This window comes from Bufo gargarizans, unplaced genomic scaffold (assembly GCF_014858855.1).
Source record: "Bufo gargarizans isolate SCDJY-AF-19 unplaced genomic scaffold, ASM1485885v1 fragScaff_scaffold_703_pilon:::fragment_4:::debris, whole genome shotgun sequence".
NCBI classification, from domain to species: domain Eukaryota; kingdom Metazoa; phylum Chordata; class Amphibia; order Anura; family Bufonidae; genus Bufo; species Bufo gargarizans.
In genome coordinates, this window is record NW_025334171.1 from 35,617 (window position 1) to 60,076 (window position 24,460).

Genomic DNA, 24,460 nt, shown 5'->3' on the forward strand with positions numbered 1-24,460 from the left:
AGACACAAAACCAATTTATAATGAAAAGTACACATGTGCATTATACTAGAGTATACTTACGGCACTCCTCCCGTTGACTCTCATTGAGCTCGTCCCAATTAGGCACTAAGACTTCGCATATCTCAAGTCAGAGGAGCCGGGTACCATGATGGTCAGCATGGCGGCGGTCCGTGTGGTCCCAGAGCGGTGGTCTATCTTCCACCATCTGGATGAGGAGTTCATTGTCAATTATACAACTACCAAATTCCTCCTCATCCGTTCTGGTGGAGCGTCGTGAACCCTAAAAAAAAAAAAAAAAAAATAAAATTATAATCTCATGTTTAAAGCAGGTTTGGGTCTATAGAGATAGGACCTGCACGGCTAGATCGCCGCTAGCATGTTTTCAATATATGTGTCCAATAAAAGGCTGTGTGGTTTTAATTAAATAAGAGAAAGGATTTTATAGATATGTAAATGAGTGTTGAATGTGTCGCTCATGCGCTGTTCTCGGCATGAAGCTGATGTCAGGACAGGGAAGGAACAATATAAAGGCACTGCTCACAAGGAAGGTTAGTGCAGCCCTTGAACACTCATTTATATCTATAAAAAAATAAATTGAAATAAATTAAAACCACACAGCCCTATAGGACACATATGTTGCGAACATGCTAGCGGCGATCTAGCCGTGCAGGTCCGTATCTCTATAGGCCCAAACCTGTTGACAGAAATCCTTTTAACAGTTTTAAAATTAAAAATATTCCTCTAGGAAATACTCACACGAACACGACCGCCGACTTCCTCTGGCTTTCGATTGACGACCTCTGTTGGATCCAACGGGAGGAGCGACCTGTAATAGAAATACCAATAACAAAAAAAAAATTAAATATACAAATCATAATATTGTGTTTAAAAAAATAAATAAATAAAAAATAAATATTTACCGCTTCATGTCCTCCACCACCAGCTTCCTCCTCTCCAGCGGTCTCTGGGCCGCGAGGCCTCTCCTCCGCAGATGATGACTGTGAATTATAAACAATAAAAAAATTAAGAAATGCGTTCATAATGTAAATGCAGAATGCTTTAAAAAAAATTGTTACCGTATCATGTCTCCGCCTACGTCTTGGAGGAGAGGTCCCGGCATCAGTTGAAGATGTTGAGCCTGTAGAAAAAAAAATATTACTCTGATTATTATTATTATTAAATATTAACAACAAACCAAGACTAATAATACTTACTTGACATTCTCTAAAGTTCTATTCAAATTTCTTATTTCTTTTTCCCCAAAAAATCGATTTTGGACTACATGGGAAAAAAATAAAATAATTTAACATTTTTTCGGACTACTACCCCTAGCATCCACTATGTACTTGCACCACATGCATTGCCTATGCAAAACTACATAGGCCCTGCATGAGGTGGAAGTACATAGTGGATGCTAGGGGTGGTAGTCAACAGGACTACCACCCCTAGCATCCACTATGTACTTGCACCACATGCATTGCCTATGCAAAACTACATAGGCCCTGCATGAGGTGGAAGTACATAGTGGATGCTAGGGGTGGTAGTCAACAGGACTACCACCCCTAGCATCCACTATGTACTTGCACCACATGCATTGCCTATGCAAAACTACATAGTCCCTGCATGAGGTGGAAGTACATAGTGGATGCTAGGGGTGGTAGTCAACAGGACTACCACCCCTAGCATCCACTATGTACTTGCACCACATGCATTGCCTATGCAAAACTACATAGGCCCTGCATGAGGTGGAAGTACATAGTGGATGCTAGGGGTGGTAGTCAACAGGACTACCACCCCTAGCATCCACTATGTACTTGCACCACATGCATTGCCTATGCAAAACTACATAGTCCCTGCATGAGGTTGAAGTACATAGTGGATGCTAGGGGTGGTAGTCAACAGGACTACTACCCCTAGCATCCACTATGTACTTGCACCACATGCATTGCCTATGCAAAACTACATAGGCCCTGCATGAGGTGGAAGTACATAGTGGATGCTAGGGGTGGTAGTCAACAGGACTACTACCCCTAGCATCCACTATGTACTTGCACCACATGCATTGCCTATGCAAAACTACATAGGCCCTGCATGAGGTGGAAGTACATAGTGTATGCTAGGGGTGGTAGTCAACAGGACTACCACCCCTAGCATCCACTATGTACTTGCACCACATGCATTGCCTATGCAAAACTACATAGGCACTGCATGTGGTGCAAGTACATAGTGGATGCTAGGGGTGGTAGTCAACAGGACTACCACCCCTAGCATCCACTATGTACTTGCACCACATGCATTGCCTATGCAAAACTACATAGGCCCTGCATGAGGTGCAAGTACATAGTGGATGCTAGGGGTGGTAGTCAACGGGACTACTACCCCTAGCATCCACTATGTACTTGCACCACATGCATTGCCTATGCAAAACTACATAGGCCCTGCATGAGGTGCAAGTACATAGTGGATGCTAGGGGTGGTAGTCAACAGGACTACTACCCCTAGCATGATCTATTTACTACAGCTCCCATGTATAATTACATAGGAGCTGCTTATATTGATTTTAAACCAAAAAAATCGGAGACGAAAGAAAAAAAAAAAAAGTTTCTACTCACCTACAATGGCGTCCTCCCTTCTCCCTCGCAGGCAGGATCGAAGAGTGACAGGAAGTTGACGGCGCCCACAGCTCCTCCTATTCGTTTGCGCAGGCGCAGAAAGAAGAACCGGATCCGTCGATCAGGCAAACAACTGAAACCTTTGCGACGGATCCGGCTCTAATGCATTCCTATGGAGTAAAACGCCGGATCCGTCATTCCGGCAAGTCTTCAGTATTTTTCGCCGGAGAAAAAACCGTAGCATGCTGCGGTTTTTTCTTTTGCCTGATCAGTCAAAATGACTGAACTGAAGACATCCTGATGCATTCTGAACGGATTACTGTCCATTCAGAATGCATGGGGATATGCCTGATCAGTCGTTTTCCGGCATAGAGCACTTTTGACGGAACTCTGTGCCGGAAAACAAAAACGCAAGTGTGAAAGTACCCTTAAAGACTCTGAGTTAAAAGAACCGTCAGTCACTAAAACAGTTTACACTTAGGCCGAATAAACACGGCCATTTTTCACGGCCGTGAGCGGTCCGTGGAACCGCGGCCTGGATTCCTGCTGAGAGCAGGAGCGCACGGCGTCATTGGTTGCCTTGACGCCGTGCGCTCCCTGCTGCCGGCACAGTACAGTAATACACTGGTATAGATCATACCAGTGTATTACTGTATTGCGGTGGCAGCAGGGAGTGCACAGCGTCATAGCAACCAATGACGCCGTGCGCTCATGCTCTCAGCAGGAATCCAGGCCGCGGTTCCACGGACCGCTCACGGCCGTGAAAAACAGCCGTGTGCATTCGGCCTTAGGCTGATGCTTTTGTTGCAGCAGTGATAAGATTAAGGGACAGGAGCAGAGAGATAAGAGAAGTGACAGATGACACAGAGTTTAGATTACAGGGTGAATTAACCCTTTAGGATCAAATTGGCTTCTCAAGGAGATATATATATGTTAAACGCATCCCTTCTTCTGAAACGTCACTTGGTTGTACTACTGTCAGACTGCTGTCACTGTGGGTAACAATGCATTGCATGCACAACAGACAACAATGCACACCACACAGCTCCTGAGTCCTCCTGTCCGCTTCCCGAATCCCTTCACTTCCTGACTCACTCGGTCAAAGAGCTCAGACAATATACCAAGAGCCGACTCAGCGAGTCAGCAAGTGAATCGAAGCATCTGCGCATGCGCACCACCTAAGCTCTTTCAGCAGCAGTAAACTCAGCGAGTGAACCGGAGATCCGATGTCACGGAATGTGTACAGGTAACAAGGCAAAGCAACATGTATAAACGACTCGCTGGATCCAAAAACTAAGGAACCAAGGGAGACCCCTGCAGAAGACCTGGCACTTTCCCTGGCTGCTCAGCCTATGCAAAGATCCTAATGGTGGAGGTTTGCATATCCACGAACCTTGACTATAAAGCCCTGAGCACCCTACTATAGTGAGGGGACACGACCACCGGCTCCCTACACAAGACACGGAGGGAGTCAGGGTCATCTGGGATCCAGCAAACAGATATAAACATATAAAAGTACACTTAGCTTTGAAGCAAACAGGAGGACAGATCAGCGTGCACACACACTCCAGGAGGAAATATAAGCCGCCCAGAAAAGCATTCTGAGGAGGCATTTAAAGGGAAGCAATTAAGACATGACAGCTGAGAGAGGCTGACGAGAGGAGGAGCTGAATACCACAACACAGAAATTCAAGGAGGAGGTTCTGAAAGGCCTCTGTCAGAGCTTCTCAGCTGTCTGGTTGTGACAGTACCCCTCCCTCTACGAGTGGACTCCGGACACTCAGAGCCCACCTTCTCAGGATGGGACCTATGGAATGCCCTGATGAGACGAGAGGCCTTAATGTCCGTCACTGGGACCCACATCCTCTCCTCAGGACCATACCCCTCCCACTGAACAAGGTACTGAAGAGAACCGCGGACAAGACGAGAATCCACAATCCTAGAGACCTGGAATTCAAGATTCCCATCAACCATAATCGGAGGAGGAGGCAAAGGCGAGGGTACAATGGGTTGAACATAAGGTTTCAATAAGGACTTATGAAACACATTATGGATCTTCCAAGTCTGAGGAAGATCAAGACGGTATGCAACAGGATTGATGACAGACAGGATTTTGTAAGGCCCAATAAACCTAGGACCCAACTTCCAGGAGGGAACCTTCAATTTGATATTCTTGGTAGACAACCACACCAGATCACCAACATTCAGGTCCGGACCAAGCACACGTCTCTTATCAGCCACACGCTTATATCTCTCACTCATGCTCTTTAGATTATCTTGAATCTTTTGCCAAATAGATGACAAAGACGAGGAGAATCTGTCCTCATCAGGTAAACCAGAAGACCCCTCTCCCGAGAAAGTCCCAAACTGTGGATGAAACCCATATGCACCAAAAAATGGTGACTTATCAGAGGACTCCTGACGACGGTTATTTAAAGCAAACTCAGCAAGGGACAAAAAAGAACACCAATCCTCTTGATTCTCCGCCACAAAACAACGCAGATATGTCTCCAGATTCTGATTGACGCGCTCTGTCTGGCCATTCGACTGCGGGTGGAAAGCAGAAGAGAATGACAACCGAACCCCCAAGCGAGAACAGAAAGCCTTCCAGAATCTGGAAACAAACTGCGTGCCCCTATCAGAGACTATGTCTGAAGGAATACCGTGCAACTTGACAATGTGATCAACAAATGCCTGCGCCAGCGTCTTAGCATTGGGCAAACCAGGAAAAGGGATAAAATGCACCATTTTGCTAAAACGGTCCACCACCACCAGAATCACAGTCTTCCCCGAGGAACGAGGCAGGTCCGTGATAAAGTCCATGGACAGATGTGTCCAAGGACGGGAAGGAATGGGTAAGGGAAGGAGAGGACCTGATGGCCGTGAATGAGGGACCTTGGCACGAGCGCAAGTCTCGCAGGCTGCCACAAAACCCTCAACCGACTTACGAAGCGCAGGCCACCAGAATCTCCGGGCGATGAGATCCAGTGTGGCTCTTACCCCCGGGTGCCCAGCAAGGACCGTATCGTGGTGTTCTTTAAAAATCTTGTGTCTTAAAGCGAGAGGCACAAACAACCTCCCAGGAGGACAAAGATCAGGAGCCTCTGACTGGGCTGCCTGCACCTCTGCCTCCAATTCAGGAAAAAGAGCAGAGACCACCACACCTTCAGCCAAAATGGGACCCGGGTCTTCAAAATTCCCGCCTCCCGGAAAACAACGTGACAGGGCATCTGCCTTCACATTCTTAACTCCAGGGCGGAACGTGACAACAAAATTAAACCTAGAAAAGAACAACGACCATCTGGCCTGTCTCGGGTTCAGACGCTTGGCTGACTCCAAGTAGGCCAGATTTTTATGGTCAGTAAATACGGTAATAGGGTGTCTGGCCCCCTCTAGCCAATGGCGCCATTCCTCAAAAGCCAACAATTCCCTATCTCCCACATCGTAATTTCTCTCTGCGGAGGAGAGTTTTCTTGAGAAAAAGGCACACGGTCGCCAATTGGCAGGAGAGGAACCCTGAGACAAGACCACCCCCACACCCACCTCAGAAGCATCAACCTCAACTATGAAGGGTAATGAAACATCAGGTTGCACCAAGATGGGAGCGGAAGCAAAACTCTCCTTGATATCAGAAAAGGCCTTACGCGCCTCTACTGACCAAGAAGAAAAATCTACCCCCTTTCTGGTCATATCAGTGAGTGGTTTAACAATAGAAGAATAATTCAAAATGAACTTCCTGTAATAATTGGCAAAGCCCAAAAAACGCATCAGCGCCTTTTGATTCTCAGGAAGCTCCCACTCAAGCACAGCGCGGACCTTCTCGGGGTCCATGCGAAAACCAGAAGCGGAGAGAAGAAACCCCAGAAATTGAATTTCTGGAACCGCAAACACACATTTTTCCAGTTTCGCATATAGTTTATTCTCCCGCAGGATGAGCAAGACCTGACGTAAATGTTCCTTATGAGTTTTGAAATCGGGAGAAAAAATCAAAATGTCATCCAAATACACCAATACAAATTTTCCCATCAAATGATAAAAAATGCTGTTCACGAAATGCTGAAAAACGGCTGGGGCATTCATCAACCCAAAAGGCATAACCAAATTCTCAAAATGGCCCTCAGGGGTATTGAAGGCCGTCTTCCATTCGTCCCCTTCTCTGACCCTGACCAGGTTGTATGCCCCTCTTAAATCTAATTTGGAAAAGACTTTAGCCCCAACAACCTGGTTAAACAGGTCCGGGATCAGAGGAAGCGGATAAGGGTCACAAATTGTGATATTGTTCAGCTCCCTGAAATCCAGACAAGGTCTTAAAGAACCATCTTTTGTCTTAACAAAGAAAAAACCAGCGGCAACAGGTGACTTTGAGGGTCGTATGTGTCCCTTTCTCAGACTCTCAGAGATATAAGCACGCATAGCGATCCTCTCAGGTTGGGAAAGATTGTATAAACGAGATTTAGGCAGCTTGGCGTCTGGGATGAGATTAATAGGGCAATCGTACTCCCTGTGCGGGGGCAAATCCTGAACTCCACTCTCAGAGAAGACATCCGAAAATTCAGAGAGAAAAGATGGTACAGTCTTAGTAGCAACCTCAGAAACAGATGTCGTGAGGCAATTCTCTCTGCAAAAGTCACTCCAACCATTTATTTGCCTTGCTTGCCAATCAATGGTGGGGTTATGTTTAGTGAGCCAGGGTAGCCCCAACACTAGAGGAGTCGGCAAACCGCTAAGGACGAAACATGACACATCCTCAACATGAGCATCACTCACAATTAAACGGATATTGTGAACTATGCCCTTTAATGACTTCTGAGAAAGTGGAGCGGAATCGATAGAAAACACAGGAATATCCTTTCTCAAAGCGCACACCTGGAAACCATGAGTTATCGCAAAGTGATTATCAATGAGATTAACCGCTGCTCCACTATCCACAAAAATCTCACAAAAAATGTTCTTGCTCTCTAGCGCCACCCTAGCCGGCAGGACAAAACGGGAACTACAAGCAAACGGAAAATCTTCAATTTCCGCCTCAATCCTGCCAATAGTAACAGACGGAACATTTTTCAAAGATTTTTTCCTCTTTGTTTCTTTATTATACCCAGAGAACTGCCTGAATCTCCTAGAGGGACAAATATTTGCCAAATGATTTATACCTCCACAACAAAAACAAACCCTCTCATGCGGGCTGAATCTTCTATTGTCAGAAGCAATCAACCCCAGCTGCATGGGCTCCTGCTCAGAAGGGGCTGACAGCGACTGAGACCCCTGCGCAGAGAATGGGACCGCTGCACAGTCCTGGGACCGAGTATGACAGGAAAGAGAGATCTCTCCTCTCTCTCTAAGACGCCTGTCAATACGAACGGCCTGAGACATAGCAGAGTCCAAAGAAATAGGCCTTTCATGAAAGGCAAATGCATCTTTCAATCCCTCTGAAAGACCATGGCAAAATTGACTTCGGAGTGCAGCATCATTCCAACCAGTATCAGCTGCCCAACTCCGAAATTCTGAGCAGTATATTTCTGCGGATTGTTTACCCTGGCATAGGAGACGTAGTCTAGACTCCGCCAGAGCAATACGATCCGGATCATCATATATCTGACCCAGGGCTAAAAAGAATTCATCCACTGAACGGAGGGGCCGTGCCCCCTCCGGCAGCGAAAAGGCCCAGGACTGAGCGTTACCCCTGAGCAGCGATATAATGATCCCGACCCTCCGTTCCTCATCACCAGAAGAATGGGGAAGAAGGCGAAAATGGAGTTTGCAAGCCTCTCTAAAACGCACAAAATTCTCACTACCCCCGGAGAACGTATCCGGGAGCGAGATCTTAGGCTCAGAACAAGCTCCATGAACGCAAGCTGAACCGGTCACTTGAAGCTGAGACAAAGTCTTACGGAGGTCAGCTACCTCCAATGAAAGACCCTGGAAGCGTTCAGCCAAAAGTGAAACCGGATCCATGCTTAAGACGGTTTTGGCGGCTTATAATGTCACGGAATGTGTACAGGTAACAAGGCAAAGCAACATGTATAAACGACTCGCTGGATCCAAAAACTAAGGAACCAAGGGAGACCCCTGCAGAAGACCTGGCACTTTCCCTGGCTGCTCAGCCTATGCAAAGATCCTAATGGTGGAGGTTTGCATATCCACGAACCTTGACTATAAAGCCCTGAGCACCCTACTATAGTGAGGGGACACGACCACCGGCTCCCTACACAAGACACGGAGGGAGTCAGGGTCATCTGGGATCCAGCAAACAGATATAAACATATAAAAGTACACTTAGCTTTGAAGCAAACAGGAGGACAGATCAGCGTGCACACACACTCCAGGAGGAAATATAAGCCGCCCAGAAAAGCATTCTGAGGAGGCATTTAAAGGGAAGCAATTAAGACATGACAGCTGAGAGAGGCTGACGAGAGGAGGAGCTGAATACCACAACACAGAAATTCAAGGAGGAGGTTCTGAAAGGCCTCTGTCAGAGCTTCTCAGCTGTCTGGTTGTGACATCCGATTCATGAATCGGTTCATTTGAATGAGCTGATTCAAATGAACCGATTCATCTGAAAGATATGAACTTCCCATCTCTACACTTTGCATTACCCTGCTTTGTGAGATTTCCCTACCTCCTAACTTCCGGTCGCACTGCTAATGACGTGAGGAGGAGTTCCTGAGTTTTGGCGACAGTTTATGGAAAATCTCGGTGGAGTTCAGCTTCACACCGGGACAGAGCCTCCGTAGGAAAATATTACGGCCCAGTGCGCAAGCGCGGCTAACTCCGGCCGGCGCATGCGCAGTGTTCCGGTGTGAAGCTGAACTCCGTTTGCTCATGCGCAGATCGTCAAAACTCAGGAACACCTCCTCACGTCATTAACAGTGCAACCGGAAGTTTGGAAGTAGGAAAATCTCACGAAGTAGGGTAATGTAACGTAAAGATATTCTTTTCTGTCTGATCTGAGGTCTGATGGGGTTAATAACAAACATACATATCTAAAGGGGAGGGGGGCACAATTGGGCAGCTCAGCCTCTGTCGGTGGTGGACCTTGTCCCAGCCCTGCTCAGTGGCATAGACAGCAACAATATATAAGGCCAAAAAATAGAATGATCCAAGGCACTCAACTTTTAATTTATTTATTTATTTTTTTAGACTAATATTCGTGTGATCTGTGAAGATGAGAACCTTATCTTCAGTTATTTTTCCCATTCTGTTGTGTAAGGCTACTTTCACGCTTGCATCAGTTTTGCACTAATGCATTCTGAATGGAAAAGGATCCACTCAGAATGCATCAGTTTGTCTCCGATCAGTCTCCATTCCGCTCTGGAGGCGGACACCAAAACGCTGTTTTGCTGTCCTCTTGATGAAACTGAGCCAAACGGATCCGTCCTGGCACACAATGTAAGTCAATGGGGATGGATCTGTTTTCTCTGACACAATCTGGCACAATAGAAAACAGGTCTGTCTCCCATTTACTTTCAATGGAGTTCATGATGGATCCGTCTTGGCTATGTTACAGATAATACTAATGGATCTGTTCATGACGGATGCATGCGGTTGTATTATTGTAACTGATCCGTTTTTGCAGATCCATGATGGATCCGCCCAAAATGCAAGTGTGAAAGTATCCTAATACAGAAGTTTTGAAGTGCATAGTGTCAATATTTGTCTACCTATTACTGAAACTAGCTTGGACAGAGTTTTGGTTTGTGTGCACGGTAGTTCAAACCACAAGGAATCACGTGGTGTCTCTATAGACAAAATGTACATGTGAAAAAGGGGGTTAAAAATCAAGGGTTAATCAAATCTTTAGGGATAATGTATCCGAAAGATAAGAGAAATTGGAGGCGCCAGTGGAATGGAGGTATTCGTGATGAGTTTGAAAAAGTGTTAGAAAAATGAATAGGGTGAAAAGCAAAGATTTAGGATATATGGCAAGGCAGCTATTTGGGTGGCAACGTAGATGTCAGACTATACGAAAAGAAAATTGATAAGGAATACAAAATGCGTTCATATACTGTACCCATTAGTTTTGCCATTTCCGCTTTAGTTTTAGCCCCAGTAGTAAAGCGCCAAACGCTTTTAGTAAATAATAATAATATGATGTATAGCCGATCAGGTCCAAGTGATAGGACAGTCGGTAGACATAATCAGCAGGTAGATTTTGTTACTGCGGGTTATAATAGTTGTTAACCTTCTTAAGTCAAAGATAGGTTTCCCATAGCCGATAATAAAAAGCATAAAAAATAAACAAAGAATAAATAAATGAATAAATAAAATTAGTAACTCTCTTCACTGGGGGTGGCCTGTGGGATAAACTCAGATATCGATGGCAGCACAATCCATAGTGGCTTCAGATCAATGTATTTATTTTGAGATTCTGCCCAACCTATGTCTGTCTTGCAATTTGTTTTCATCAATTGTTTTATTGCTCCTGAAGAAGGAGGATCCTTATGCCAATCCCCCGAAATGCGTTGACCTTGAAGTCAACGGGTCAGCAAAAAAAAAAAAAAAAGGATGCAACATGGATGTGTTTTCTGCCTTATTTTGGATCAGCGTTTTGCAGACTGCAAAATACATAAGGTTGTGTCAGGCCTTATGCACATGACTAGTTTTGGTTCGTATTCAATCCACATTTTTTTGTGGATCGTACATGGACCCATTCATTTCTACGGGTCTGAAAAAAATGTGGAAAGCACACTGATGTTATTTGTGCAATGTCTTTATCCCTGTGGCCATTCTGAAAATTACAGAACTATTCTTGTCTGTTTTACGGACAAGAATAGGCAGTTCTAGTGACGGGAGAGAAAAAATTTGGCACGCACATGGCCGGAATCTGTATTTTGCTGATCCGCATTTTTAGGACCACAAAATGGATAGGGTTTTCTGCATGAGGCCTTAGAGAGTAATATTAAAAGATCATCATCATAAGCAGCTAGTTTATACTCTTCTTGCTATCACTAAGGCTGCTAGACCCTGACCACCAGCCGACAGCAGAAACAGCAGAGCGAGACGATCATCACTGTTTCAGTAGCTCCCATAACGGTGCATGAGAGCTACGGATACAGCGTAGCACTACACCCTATGCTATTCCCAGAAATATCCTAGCTTGTTTTGCTACATTGTATCCATAGCTCTTATGCACCACAACTGGAGCTGCTGAAAGTAAGCGCTTAGGACTGTGTATCATCTCGCCTTAGTAAAGGAGAGAAGAGACAAACCAGTTAACCTTCTAATCAGGGGGGCATTTCAGAAGTGTCTACACAACCATAATGAATGATAACGGGGACTGTGGACAACCTTGGTGTGTGCCGTTACTAGGCATTACTGATTCAGAAAGTGTATAATTTATTCATATATATGCATTGGTTTTGTGATGCATGGCAATGGTGGCATAGATGAACTGAGAGGGGAAGCCAAACTTTCTCTGAATGCTTTCCATTGGAGGTCCAGAGATACTGTGTTCCTGGGTGAAGGAGAAAGTGTTTAAGACCCAGTTTGATCTGGATGTATGAGATCTGGTAAGAATGTTTATATCATATGTGCTAATATCTTAGCTTAAAGCTTAAGGTCTAGGTTTAGTTAAGATATGCGGTGATAAGATTTTGCAACTACACTTTTTTTGTCTGGTTAATGGACCAGTGTAATATGTGCAGAAAGCGTTTAAGGCAGAAATGGGTGTCCCTGAAGTTTGTGACTAAGCGAATACAGCAGGTGAGACGTTAAGGCTATATTACACTTGCCGATATTTCAGCCGATAATTGCTAACGAGCATTCATATGTTAGTGATTATCTTGCAGTGTAATATTACCACTAGGGATGAGCGAACTCGAACTGTATAGTTCGGGTTCGTACCGAATTTTGAGGTGTCCGTGACACGGACCCGAACCCGGACATTTTCGTAAAAGTCCGGGTTCGGGTTCGGTGTTCGTCGCTTTCTTGGCGCTTTTGTGACGCTTTCTTGGCGCTTTTTGAAAGGCTGCAAAGCAGCCAATCAACAAGCGTCATACTACTTGCCCCAAGAGGCCATCACAGCCATGCCTACTATTGGCATGGCTGTGATTGGCCAGAGCACCATGTGACCCAGCCTCTATTTAAGCTGGAGTCACATAGCGCCGCCCGTCACTCTGCTCTGATTAGCGTAGGGAGAGGTTGCGGCTGCGACAGTAGGGCGAGATTAGGCAGATTAACTCCTCCAAAGGACTTGATTAACTGATCGATCTGCAGCTGTGGATCATTGAGCTGCTGATCCTCAATTGCTCACTGTTTTTAGGCTGCACAGACCGTTTGTCAGTCTCATTTTTCTGGGGTGATCGGCGGCCATTTTGTGTCTTGTGGTGCGCCAGCACAAGCTGCGACCAAGTGCATTTAACCCTCAATGGTGTGGTTGTTTTTTGGCTAAAGCCTACATCAGGGTGAAGCTGTCACACCAAGTGCATTTAACCAGCAATAGTCTGTTCATTTTTTGGCCATATACAAAATCAGGGGCAAGCTGCGCCTGTCACCAAGTGCATTTAACCCTCAATGGTGTGGTTGTTTTTTGGCTAAAGCCTACATCAGGGTGAAGCTGTCACACCAAGTGCATTTAACCAGCAATAGTCTGTTCATTTTTTGGCCATATACAAAATCAGGGGCAAGCTGCGCCTGTCACCAAGTGCATTTAACCCTCAATGGTGTGGTTTTTTTTTGGCTAAAGCCTACATCAGGGTGAAGCTGTCACACCAAGTGCATTTAACCAGCAATAGTCTGTTCATTTTTTGGCCATATACAAAATCAGGGGCAAGCTGCGCCTGTCACCAAGTGCATTTAACCCTCAATGGTGTGGTTGTTTTTTGGCTAAAGCCTACATCAGGGTGAAGCTGTCACACCAAGTGCATTTAACCAGCAATAGTCTGTTCATTTTTTGGCCATATCCCAGTCTAATTCTGTCACTAAATCCATACCGGTCACCCAGCGCCTAAATACTAGGCCTCAAATTTATATCCAGCTAAATCTGTCCCTAGTGCTGTAGCTGGGCGAGTTATTTAGTGTCCGTTCAAGCACATTTCTTGTTCTGGGTTGAAATACAATTCCCAATTTAGCAATTTCATAATTTAGTGGTTCCTGCTATATCAGAGCTCTTTGAAATCTATCCCAAAAAGGGTATATAATATTGAAGGTGCACATTGGGTCATTCAGAGTAACTTCACACACACCCGCTACTGTGTATTTCCAAGTCTAATTCTGTCACTAAATCCATACCGGTGACCCAGCGCCTAAATACTAGGCCTCAAATTTAATTCCCTCTAAATCTCTCGTTACCCACCGCTGTACTGTTGTTGCTGGGCAAGATATTTAGTGTCCGTCAAAGCACATTTTTTGTTCTGGGTTGAAGTACAATTCCCAATTTAGCAATTTCATAATTTAGTGGTTTCTGCTATATCAGAGCTATTTGAAATCTATCCCAAAAAGGGTATATAATATTGAAGGTGCACATAGGGTCATTCAGAATAACTTCACACACACCCGCTACTGTGTATTTCCAAGTCTAATTCTGTCACTAAACCCATACCTGTCACCCAGCGCCTAAATACTAGGCCTCAAATTTAAATCCCTCTAAATCTCTCGTTACCGTTGTCCTGTTGTAGCTGGGAAAGTTATTTAGTGCCCGTCAAAGCACATTTTTTGTTCTGGGTTGAAGTACAATTCCCAATTTAGCAATTTCATAATTTAGTGGTTCCTGCTATATCAGAGCTATTTGAAATCTATCCCAAAAGGGTATATAATATTGAAGGTGCACATAGGGTCATTCAGAATAACTTCACACACACCCGCTACTGTGTATTTCCAAGTCTAATTCTGTCACTAAATCCATACCGGTGACCCAGCGCCTAAATACTAGGCCTCAAATTTAATTCCCTCTAAATCTCTCGTTACCCACCGCTGTACTGTTGTTGCTGGGCAAGATATTTAGTGTCCGTCAAAGCACATTTTTTGTTCTGGGTTGAAGTACAATTCCCAATTTAGCAATTTCATAATTTAGTGGTTTCTGCTATATCAGAGCTATTTGAAATCTATCCCTAAAAGGGTATATAATATTGAAGGTGCACATAGGGTCATTCAGAATAACTTCACACACACCCGCTACTGTGTATTTCCAAGTCTAATTCTGTCACTAAATCCATACCGGTGACCCAGCGCCTAAATACTAGGCCTCAAATTTAAATCCCTCTAAATCTCTCGTTACCCACCGCTGTACTGTTGTTGCTGGGCAAGATATTTAGTGTCCGTCAAAGCACATTTTTTGTTCTGGGTTGAAGTACAATTCGCAATTTAGCAATTTCATAATTTAGTGGTTTCTGCTATATCAGAGCTATTTGAAATCTATCCCTAAAAGGGTATATAATATTGAAGGTGCACATAGGGTCATTCAGAATAACTTCACACACACGCTTCTGTGCATTTCCAAGTCTAATTCTGTCACTAAATCCATACCGGTGACCCAGCGCCTAAATACTAGGCCTCAAATTTAATTCCCTCTAAATCTCTCGTTACCCACCGGTGTACTGTTGTTGCTGGGCAAGATATTTAGTGTCCGTCAAAGCACATTTTTTGTTCTGGGTTGAAGTACAATTCCCAATTTAGCAATTTCATAATTTAGTGGTTTCTGCTATATCAGAGCTATTTGAAATCTATCCCTAAAAGGGTATATAATATTGAAGGTGCACATAGGGTCATTCAGAATAACTTCACACACACGCTTCTGTGCATTTCCAAGTCTAATTCTGTCACTAAATCCATACCGGTGACCCAGCGCCTAAATACTAGGCCTCAAATTTAAATCCCTCTAAATCTCTCGTTACCCACCGCTGTACTGTTGTTGCTGGGCAAGATATTTAGTGTCCGTCAAAGCACATTTTTTGTTCTGGGTTGAAGTACAATTCCCAATTTAGCAATTTCATAATTTAGTGGTTTCTGCTATATCAGAGCTATTTGAAATCTATCCCTAAAAGGGTATATAATATTGAAGGTGCACATAGGGTCATTCAGAATAACTTCACACACACGCTTCTGTGCATTTCCAAGTCTAATTCTGTCACTAAATCCATACCGGTGACCCAGCGCCTAAATACTAGGCCTCAAATTTAAATCCCTCTAAATCTCTCGTTACCCACCACTGTACTGTTGTTGCTGGGCAAGATATTTAGTGTCCGTCAAAGCACATTTTTTGTTCTGGGTTGAAGTACAATTCCCAATTTAGCAATTTCATAATTTAGTGGTTTCTGCTATATCAGAGCTATTTGAAATCTATCCCTAAAAGGGTATATAATATTGAAGGTGCACATAGGGTCATTCAGAATAACTTCACACACACGCTTCTGTGCATTTCCAAGTCTAATTCTGTCACTAAATCCATACCGGTGACCCAGCGCCTAAATACTAGGCCTCAAATTTAAATACCTCTAAATCTCTCGTTACCCACCGCTGTACTGTTGTTGCTGGGCAAGATATTTAGTGTCCGTCAAAGCACATTTTTTGTTCCGGGTTGAAGTACAATTCCCAATTTAGCAATTTCATAATTTAGTGGTTTCTGCTATATCAGAGCTATTTGAAATCTATCCCTAAAAGGGTATATAATATTGAAGGTGCACATAGGGTCATTCAGAATAACTTCACACACACGCTTCTGTGCATTTCCAAGTCTAATTCTGTCACTAAATCCATACCGGTGACCCAGCGCCTAAATACTAGGCCTCAAATTTAATTCCCTCTAAATCTCTCGTTACCCACCGGTGTACTGTTGTTGCTGGGCAAGATATTTAGTGTCCGTCAAAGCACATTTTTTGTTCTGGGTTGAAGTACAATTCCCAATTTAGCAATTTCATAATTTAGTGGTTTCTGCTATATCAGAGCTATTTGAAATCTATCCCTAAAAGGGTATATAATATTGAAGGTGCACATAGGGTCATTCAGAATAACTTCACACACACGCTTCTGTGCATTTCCAAGTCTAATTCTGTCACTAAATCCATACCGGTGACCCAGCGCCTAAATACTAGGCCTCAAATTTAATTCCCTCTAAATCTCTCGTTACCCACCGGTGTACTGTTGTTGCTGGGCAAGATATTTAGTGTCCGTCAAAGCACATTTTTTGTTCTGGGTTGAAGTACAATTCCCAATTTAGCAATTTCATAATTTAGTGGTTTCTGCTATATCAGAGCTATTTGAAATCTATCCCTAAAAGGGTATATAATATTGAAGGTGCACATAGGGTCATTCAGAATAACTTCACACACACGCTTCTGTGCATTTCCAAGTCTAATTCTGTCACTAAATCCATACCGGTGACCCAGCGCCTAAATACTAGGCCTCAAATTTAATTCCCTCTAAATCTCTCGTTACCCACCGGTGTACTGTTGTTGCTGGGCAAGATATTTAGTGTCCGTCAAAGCACATTTTTTGTTCTGGGTTGAAGTACAATTCCCAATTTAGCAATTTCATAATTTAGTGGTTTCTGCTATATCAGAGCTATTTGAAATCTATCCCTAAAAGGGTATATAATATTGAAGGTGCACATAGGGTCATTCAGAATAACTTCACACACACGCTTCTGTGCATTTCCAAGTCTAATTCTGTCACTAAATCCATACCGGTCACCCAGCGCCTAAATACTAGGCCTCAAATTTATATCCCGCTGAATTTGAATACAATACATTGGGCCAAATAATATATTTGTTGTTGTGGTGAACCATAACAATGAGAAAAACATCTAGTAAGGGACGCGGACGTGGACATGGTCGTGGTGGTGTTAGTGGACCCTCTGGTGCTGGGAGAGGACGTGGCCGTTCTGCCACATCCACACGTCCTAGTGTACCAACTACCTCAGGTCCCAGTAGCCGCCAGAATTTACAGCGATATATGGTGGGGCCCAATGCCGTTCTAAGGATGGTAAGGCCTGAGCAGGTACAGGCATTAGTCAATTGGGTGGCCGACAGTGGATCCAGCACGTTCACATTATCTCCCACCCAGTCTTCTGCAGAAAGCGCACAGATGGCGCCTGAAAACCAACCCCATCAGTCTGTCACATCACCCCCATGCATACCAGGGAAACTGTCTCAGCCTCAAGTTATGCAGCAGTCTCTTATGCTGTTTGAAGACTCCGCTGGCAGGGTTTCCCAAGGGCATCCACCTAGCCCTTCCCCAGCGGTGAAAGACATAGAATGCACTGACGCACAACCACTTATGTTTCCTGATGATGAGGACATGGGAATACCACCTCAGCATGTCTCTGATGATGACGAAACACAGGTGCCAACTGCTGCGTCTTTCTGCAGTGTGCAGACTGAACAGGAGGTCAGGGATCAAGACTGGGTGGAAGACGATGCAGGGGACGATGAGGTCCTAGACCCCACATGGAATGAAGGTCGTGCCACTGACTTTCACAGTTCGGAGGAAGAGGCAGTGGTGAGACCGAGCCAACAGCGTAGCAAAAGAGGGAGCAGTGGGCAAAAGCAGAACACCCGCCGCCAAGAGACTCCGCCTGCTACTGACCGCCGCCATCTGGGACCGAGCACCCCAAAGGCAGCTTCAAGGAGTTCCCTGGCATGGCACTTCTTCAAACAATGTGCTGACGACAAGACCCGAGTGGTTTGCACGCTGTGCCATCAGAGCCTGAAGCGAGGCATTAACGTTCTGAACCTGAGCACAACCTGCATGACCAGGCACCTGCATGCAAAGCATGAACTGCAGTGGAGTAAACACCTTAAAACCAAGGAAGTCACTCAGGCTCCCCCTGCTACCTCTTCTGCTGCTGCCGCCTCGGCCTATTCTGCTGCTGCCGCCTCGGCCTCTTCCTCCGCCTCTGGAGGAACGTTGGCACCTGCCGCCCAGCAAACAGGGGATGTACCACCAACACCACCACCACCACCTCCGTCACCAAGCGTCTCAACCATGTCACACGCCAGCGTTCAGCTCTCCATCTCACAAACATTTGATAGAAAGCGTAAATTCCCACCTAGCCACCCTCGATCCCTGGCCCTGAATGCCAGCATTTCTAAACTACTGGCCTATGAAATGCTGTCATTTAGGCTGGTGGACACAGACAGCTTCAAACAGCTCATGTCGCTTGCTGTCCCACAGTATGTTGTTCCCAGCCGGCACTACTTCTCCAAGAGAGCCGTGCCTTCCCTGCACAACCAAGTATCCGATAAAATCAAGTGTGCACTGCGCAACGCCATCTGTAGCAAGGTCCACCTAACCACAGATACGTGGACCAGTAAGCACGGCCAGGGACGCTATATCTCCCTAACTGCACACTGGGTAAATGTAGTGGCAGCTGGGCCCCAGGCGGAGAGCTGTTTGGCGCACGTCCTGCCGCCGCCAAGGATCGCAGGGCAACATTCTTTGCCTCCTGTTGCCACCTCCTCCTTCTCGGCTTCCTCCTCCTCTTCTTCCACCTGCTCATCCAGTCAGCCACACACCTTCACCACCAACTTCAGCACAGCCCGGGGTAAACGTCAGCAGGCCATTCTGAAACTCATATGTTTGGGGGACAGGCCCCACACCGCACAGGAGTTGTGGCGGGGTATTGAACAACAGACCGACGAGTGGTTGCTGCCGGTGAGCCTCAAGCCCGGCCTGGTGGTGTGTGATAATGGGCGAAATCTCGTTGCAGCTCTGGGACTAGCCAATTTGACGCACATCCCTTGCTTGGCGCATGTGCTGAATTTGGTGGTGCAGAAGTTCATTCACAACTACCCCGACATGTCAGAGCTGCTGCATAAAGTGCGGGCCGTCTGTTCGCGCTTCCGGCGTTCACATCCTGCCGCTGCTCGCCTGTCTGCGCTACAGCGTAACTTCGGCCTTCCCGCTCACCGCCTCATATGCGACGTGCCCACCAGGTGGAACTCCACCTTGCACATGCTGGACAGACTGTGCGAGCAGCAGCAGGCCATAGTGGAGTTTCAGCTGCAGCACGCACGGGTCAGTCGCACTACAGAACAGCACCACTTCACCACCAATGACTGGGCCTCCATGCGAGACCTGTGTGCCCTGTTGCGCTGTTTCGAGTACTCCACCAACATGGCCAGTGGCGATGACACCGTTATCAGCGTTACAATACCACTTCTATGTCTCCTTGAGAAAACACTTAGGGCGATGATGGAACAGGAGGTGGCCCAGGAGGAGGAGGAGGAGGATGAGGAAGAGGGGTCATTTTTAGCACTTTCAGGCCAGTCTCTTCGAAGTGACTCAGAGGGAGGTTTTTTGCAACAGCAGAGGCCAGGTACAAATGTGGCCAGCCAGGGCCCACTACTGGAGGACGAGGAGGACGAGGATGAGGAGGAGGTGGAGGAGGATGAGGATGAAGCATGGTCACAGCGGGGTGGCACCCAACGCAGCTCGGGTCCATCACTGGTGCGTGGCTGGGGGGAAAGGCAGGACGATGACGATACGCCTCCCACAGAGGACAGCTTGTCCTTACCCCTGGGCAGCCTGGCACACATGAGCGACTACATGCTGCAGTGCCTGCGCAACGACAGCAGAGTTGCCCACATTTTAACCTGTGCGGACTACTGGGTTGCCACCCTGCTGGATCCACGCTACAAAGACAATGTGCCCACCTTACTTCCTGCACTGGAGCGTGATAGGAAGATGCGCGAGTACAAGCGCACGTTGGTAGACGCGCTACTGAGAGCATTCCCAAATGTCACAGGGGAACAAGTGGAAGCCCAAGGCCAAGGCAGAGGAGGAGCAAGAGGTCGCCAAGGCAGCTGTGTCACGGCCAGCTCCTCTGAGGGCAGGGTTAGCATGGCAGAGATGTGGAAAACTTTTGTCAACACGCCACAGCTAACTGCACCACCACCTGATACGCAACGTGTTAGCAGGAGGCAACATTTCACTAACATGGTGGAACAGTACGTGTGCACACCCCTCCACGTACTGACTGATGGTTCGGCCCCATTCAACTTCTGGGTCTCTAAATTGTCCACGTGGCCAGAGCTAGCCTTTTATGCCTTGGAGGTGCTGGCCTGCCCGGCAGCCAGCGTTTTGTCTGAACGTGTATTCAGCACGGCAGGGGGCGTCATTACAGACAAACGCAGCCGCCTGTCTACAGCCAATGTGGACAAGCTGACGTTCATAAAAATGAACCAGGCATGGATCCCACAGGACCTGTCCGTCCCTTGTCCAGATTAGACATTAACTACCTCCCCATAACCATATATTATTGGACTCCAGGGCACTTCCTCATTCAATCCTATTTTTATTTTCATTTTACCATTATATTGCGAGGCTACCCAAAGTTGAATGAACCTCTCCTCTGCCTGTGTGCTAGGCCTAAATATATGCCAATGGACTGTTGCAGTGGTGGGTGACGTGAAGCCTCATTCTCTGCTATGACATGCAGACTGATTCTCTGCTGACATGAAGCCAGATCCTCTGTTACGGGAGCTCTCTCCTCTGCCTGGGTGCTGGGCCTAAATTTATGACAATTGACTGTTGCAGTGGTGGGTGACGTGAAGCCTGATTCTCTGCTATGACATGCAGACTGATTCTCTGCTGACATGAAGCCAGATCCTCTGTTACGGGACCTCTCTCCTCTGCCTGGGTGCTGGGCCTAAATTTATGAAAATTGACTGTTGCAGTGGTGGGTGACGTGAAGCCTGATTCTCTGCTATGATATGAAGACTGATTCTCTGCTGACATGAAGCCAGATTGTCTGTTACGGGACCTTTCTCCTCTGCCTGGGTTCTGGGCCTAAATTTATGAAAATTGACTGTTGCAGTGGTGGGTGACGTGAAGCCTGATTCTCTGCTATGATATGAAGACTGATTCTCTGCTGACATGAAGCCAGATTGTCTGTTACGGGACCTTTCTCCTCTGCCTGGGTTCTGGGCCTAAATTTATGAAAATTGACTGTTGCAGTGGTGGGTGACGTGAAGCCTGATTCTCTGCTATGATATGAAGACTGATTCTCTGCTGACATGAAGCCAGATTGTCTGTTACGGGACCTTTCTCCTCTGCCTGGGTTCTGGGCCTAAATTTATGAAAATTGACTCTTACAGTGGTGGGTGACGTGAAGCCTGATTCTCTGCTATGATATGAAGACTGATTCTCTGCTGACATGAAGCCAGATTCTCTGTTACGGGACCTCTCTCCTCTGCCTGGGTGCTGGGCCTAAATTTATGACAATGGACTGTTGCAGTGGTGGCTGACGTGAAGCCTGATTCTCTGCTATGACATGCAGACTGATTCTCTGCTGTCATGAAGCCAGATTGTCTGTTACGGGACCTCTCTGCTCTGCCTGTGTGCTAGGCCTAAATATATGCCAATGGACTGTTGCAGTGGTGGCTGACGTGAAGCCTCATTCTCTGCTATGACATGCAGACTAATTCTCTGCTGACATGAAGCCAGATTGTCTGTTACGGGACCTCTCTCCTCTGCCTGGGTGCTGGGCCTAAATTTATGACAATGGACTGTTGCAGTGGTGGCTGACGTGAAGCCTGATTCTCTGCTATGACATGCAGACTGATTCTCTGCTGTCATGAAGCCAGATTGTCTGTTACGGGACCTCTCTGCTCTGCCTGTGTGCTAGGCCTAAATATATGCCAATGGACTGTTGCAGTGGTGGCTGACGTGAAGCCTCATTCTCTGCTATGACATGCAGACTAATTCTCTGCTGACATGAAGCCAGATTGTCTGTTACGGGACCTCTCTCCTCTGCCTGGGTGCTGGGCCTAAATTTATGACAATGGACTGTTGCAGTGGTGGCTGACGTGAAGCCTGATTCTCTGCTATGACATGCAGACTAATTCTCTGCTGACATGAAGCCAGATTGTCTGTTACGGGACCTCTCTCCTCTGCCTGGGTGCTGGGCCTAAATATATGCCAATGGACTGTTGCAGTGGTGGCTGACGTGAAGCCTCATTCTCTGCTATGACATGCAGACTAATTCTCTGCTGTCATGAAGCCAGATTGTCTGTTACGGGACCTCTCTGCTCTGCCTGTGTGCTAGGCCTAAATATATGCCAATGGACTGTTGCAGTGGTGGGTGACGTGAAGCCTCATTCTCTGCTATGACATGCAGACTGATTCTCTGCTGACATGAAGCCAGATTGTCTGTTACGGGACCTCTCTGCTCTGCCTGTGTGCTAGGCCTAAATATATGCCAATGGACTGTTGCAGTGGTGGGTGACGTGAAGCCTCATTCTCTGCTATGACATGCAGACTGATTCTCTGCTGACATGAAGCCAGATTGTCTGTTACGGGACCTCTCTGCTCTGCCTGTGTGCTAGGCCTAAATATATGCCAATGGACTGTTGCAGTGGTGGGTGACGTGAAGCCTCATTCTCTGCTATGACATGCAGACTGATTCTCTGCTGACATGAAGCCAGATTGTCTGTTACGGGACCTCTCTGCTCTGCCTGTGTGCTAGGCCTAAATATATGCCAATGGACTGTTGCAGTGGTGGGTGACGTGAAGCCTCATTCTCTGCTATGACATGCAGACTAATTCTCTGCTGACATGAAGCCAGATTGTCTGTTACGGGACCTCTCTGCTCTGCCTGTGTGCTAGGCCTAAATATATGCCAATGGACTGTTGCAGTGGTGGGTGACGTGAAGCCTCATTCTCTGCTATGACATGCAGACTGATTCTCTGCTGACATGAAGCCAGATCCTCTGTTACGGGAGCTCTCTCCTCTGCCTGGGTGCTGGGCCTAAATTTATGACAATTGACTGTTGCAGTGGTGGGTGACGTGAAGCCTCATTCTCTGCTATGACATGCAGACTGATTCTCTGCTGACATGAAGCCAGATCCTCTGTTACGGGAGCTCTCTCCTCTGCCTGGGTGCTGGGCCTAAATTTATGACAATTGACTGTTGCAGTGGTGGGTGACGTGAAGCCTGATTCTCTGCTATGATATGAAGACTGATTCTCTGCTGACATGAAGCCAGATTGTCTGTTACGGGACCTTTCTCCTCTGCCTGGGTTCTGGGCCTAAATTTATGAAAATTGACTCTTACAGTGGTGGGTGACGTGAAGCCTGATTCTCTGCTATGATATGAAGACTGATTCTCTGCTGACATGAAGCCAGATTCTCTGTTACGGGACCTCTCTCCTCTGCCTGGGTGCTGGGTAGTGTTGAGCGCGAATATTCGAAAAGCAAATTTTTTTCGCGAATATCGCAACTTCGCGATTTCGCGAATATTTCGAATATAGTGCTATATATTCGTAAAAACGAATATTCGTTTTTTGTTTCCCCCCCCCCCCCCCACAAAATTACAGTACACATATAATTGATTGTTTCCCAAAGGTCCAACAGCTCAGATCTTACTCACATTGCCTAGAAAGTGATTGAGGCGCGAATCTTCGTAAGGCGATTTTATTAGCGCACATGCGAATATCGGCACGTCCCAGAACAGAGGCAAAGGGCTTTGCATTCATACATTAGTGAATTGAGTTGCGAATCTTCGTAAGGCGATTTTATTAGCGCACATGCGAATATCTACACTTGTCCCAGAACAGAGGCAAAGGGCATTGCATTCATACATTAGTGATTGAATTGAGTTGCGAATCTTCGTAAGGCGATTTCATTAGCGCACATGTGAATTTTGCATAGCATATGTATTATGCGATAATTCGAATTATCGCATATGCGAAATAATAACGAATTTGAATAATCGCGAATATTTTACGAATATTCTTTCGAATATTCACAAAATTTCGCGAATTCGAATATGGGACATGCCGCTCAACACTAGTGCTGGGCCTAAATTTATGACAATGGACTGTTGCAGTGGTGGGTGACGTGAAGCCTGATTCTCTGCTATGACATGCAGACTGATTCTCTGCTGACATGAAGCCAGATTGTCTGTTACGGGACCT

The 24,460-nt window shown here is 46.2% G+C and overlaps 1 long non-coding RNA gene across 1 annotated transcript; it reads right to left on the minus strand.

Moving 5' to 3' along the window:
* Positions 1–769: 769 nt before the first annotated feature.
* On the minus strand, positions 770–1,141 carry LOC122922789. The gene is made up of 3 exons (XR_006387192.1): positions 1,077–1,141; positions 921–998; positions 770–826 (listed from the first exon to the last, which is right to left on the minus strand). It is a non-coding gene; the product is annotated as an uncharacterized LOC122922789 (long non-coding RNA).
* Between the last annotated feature and the right edge of the window lie 23,319 nt (positions 1,142–24,460).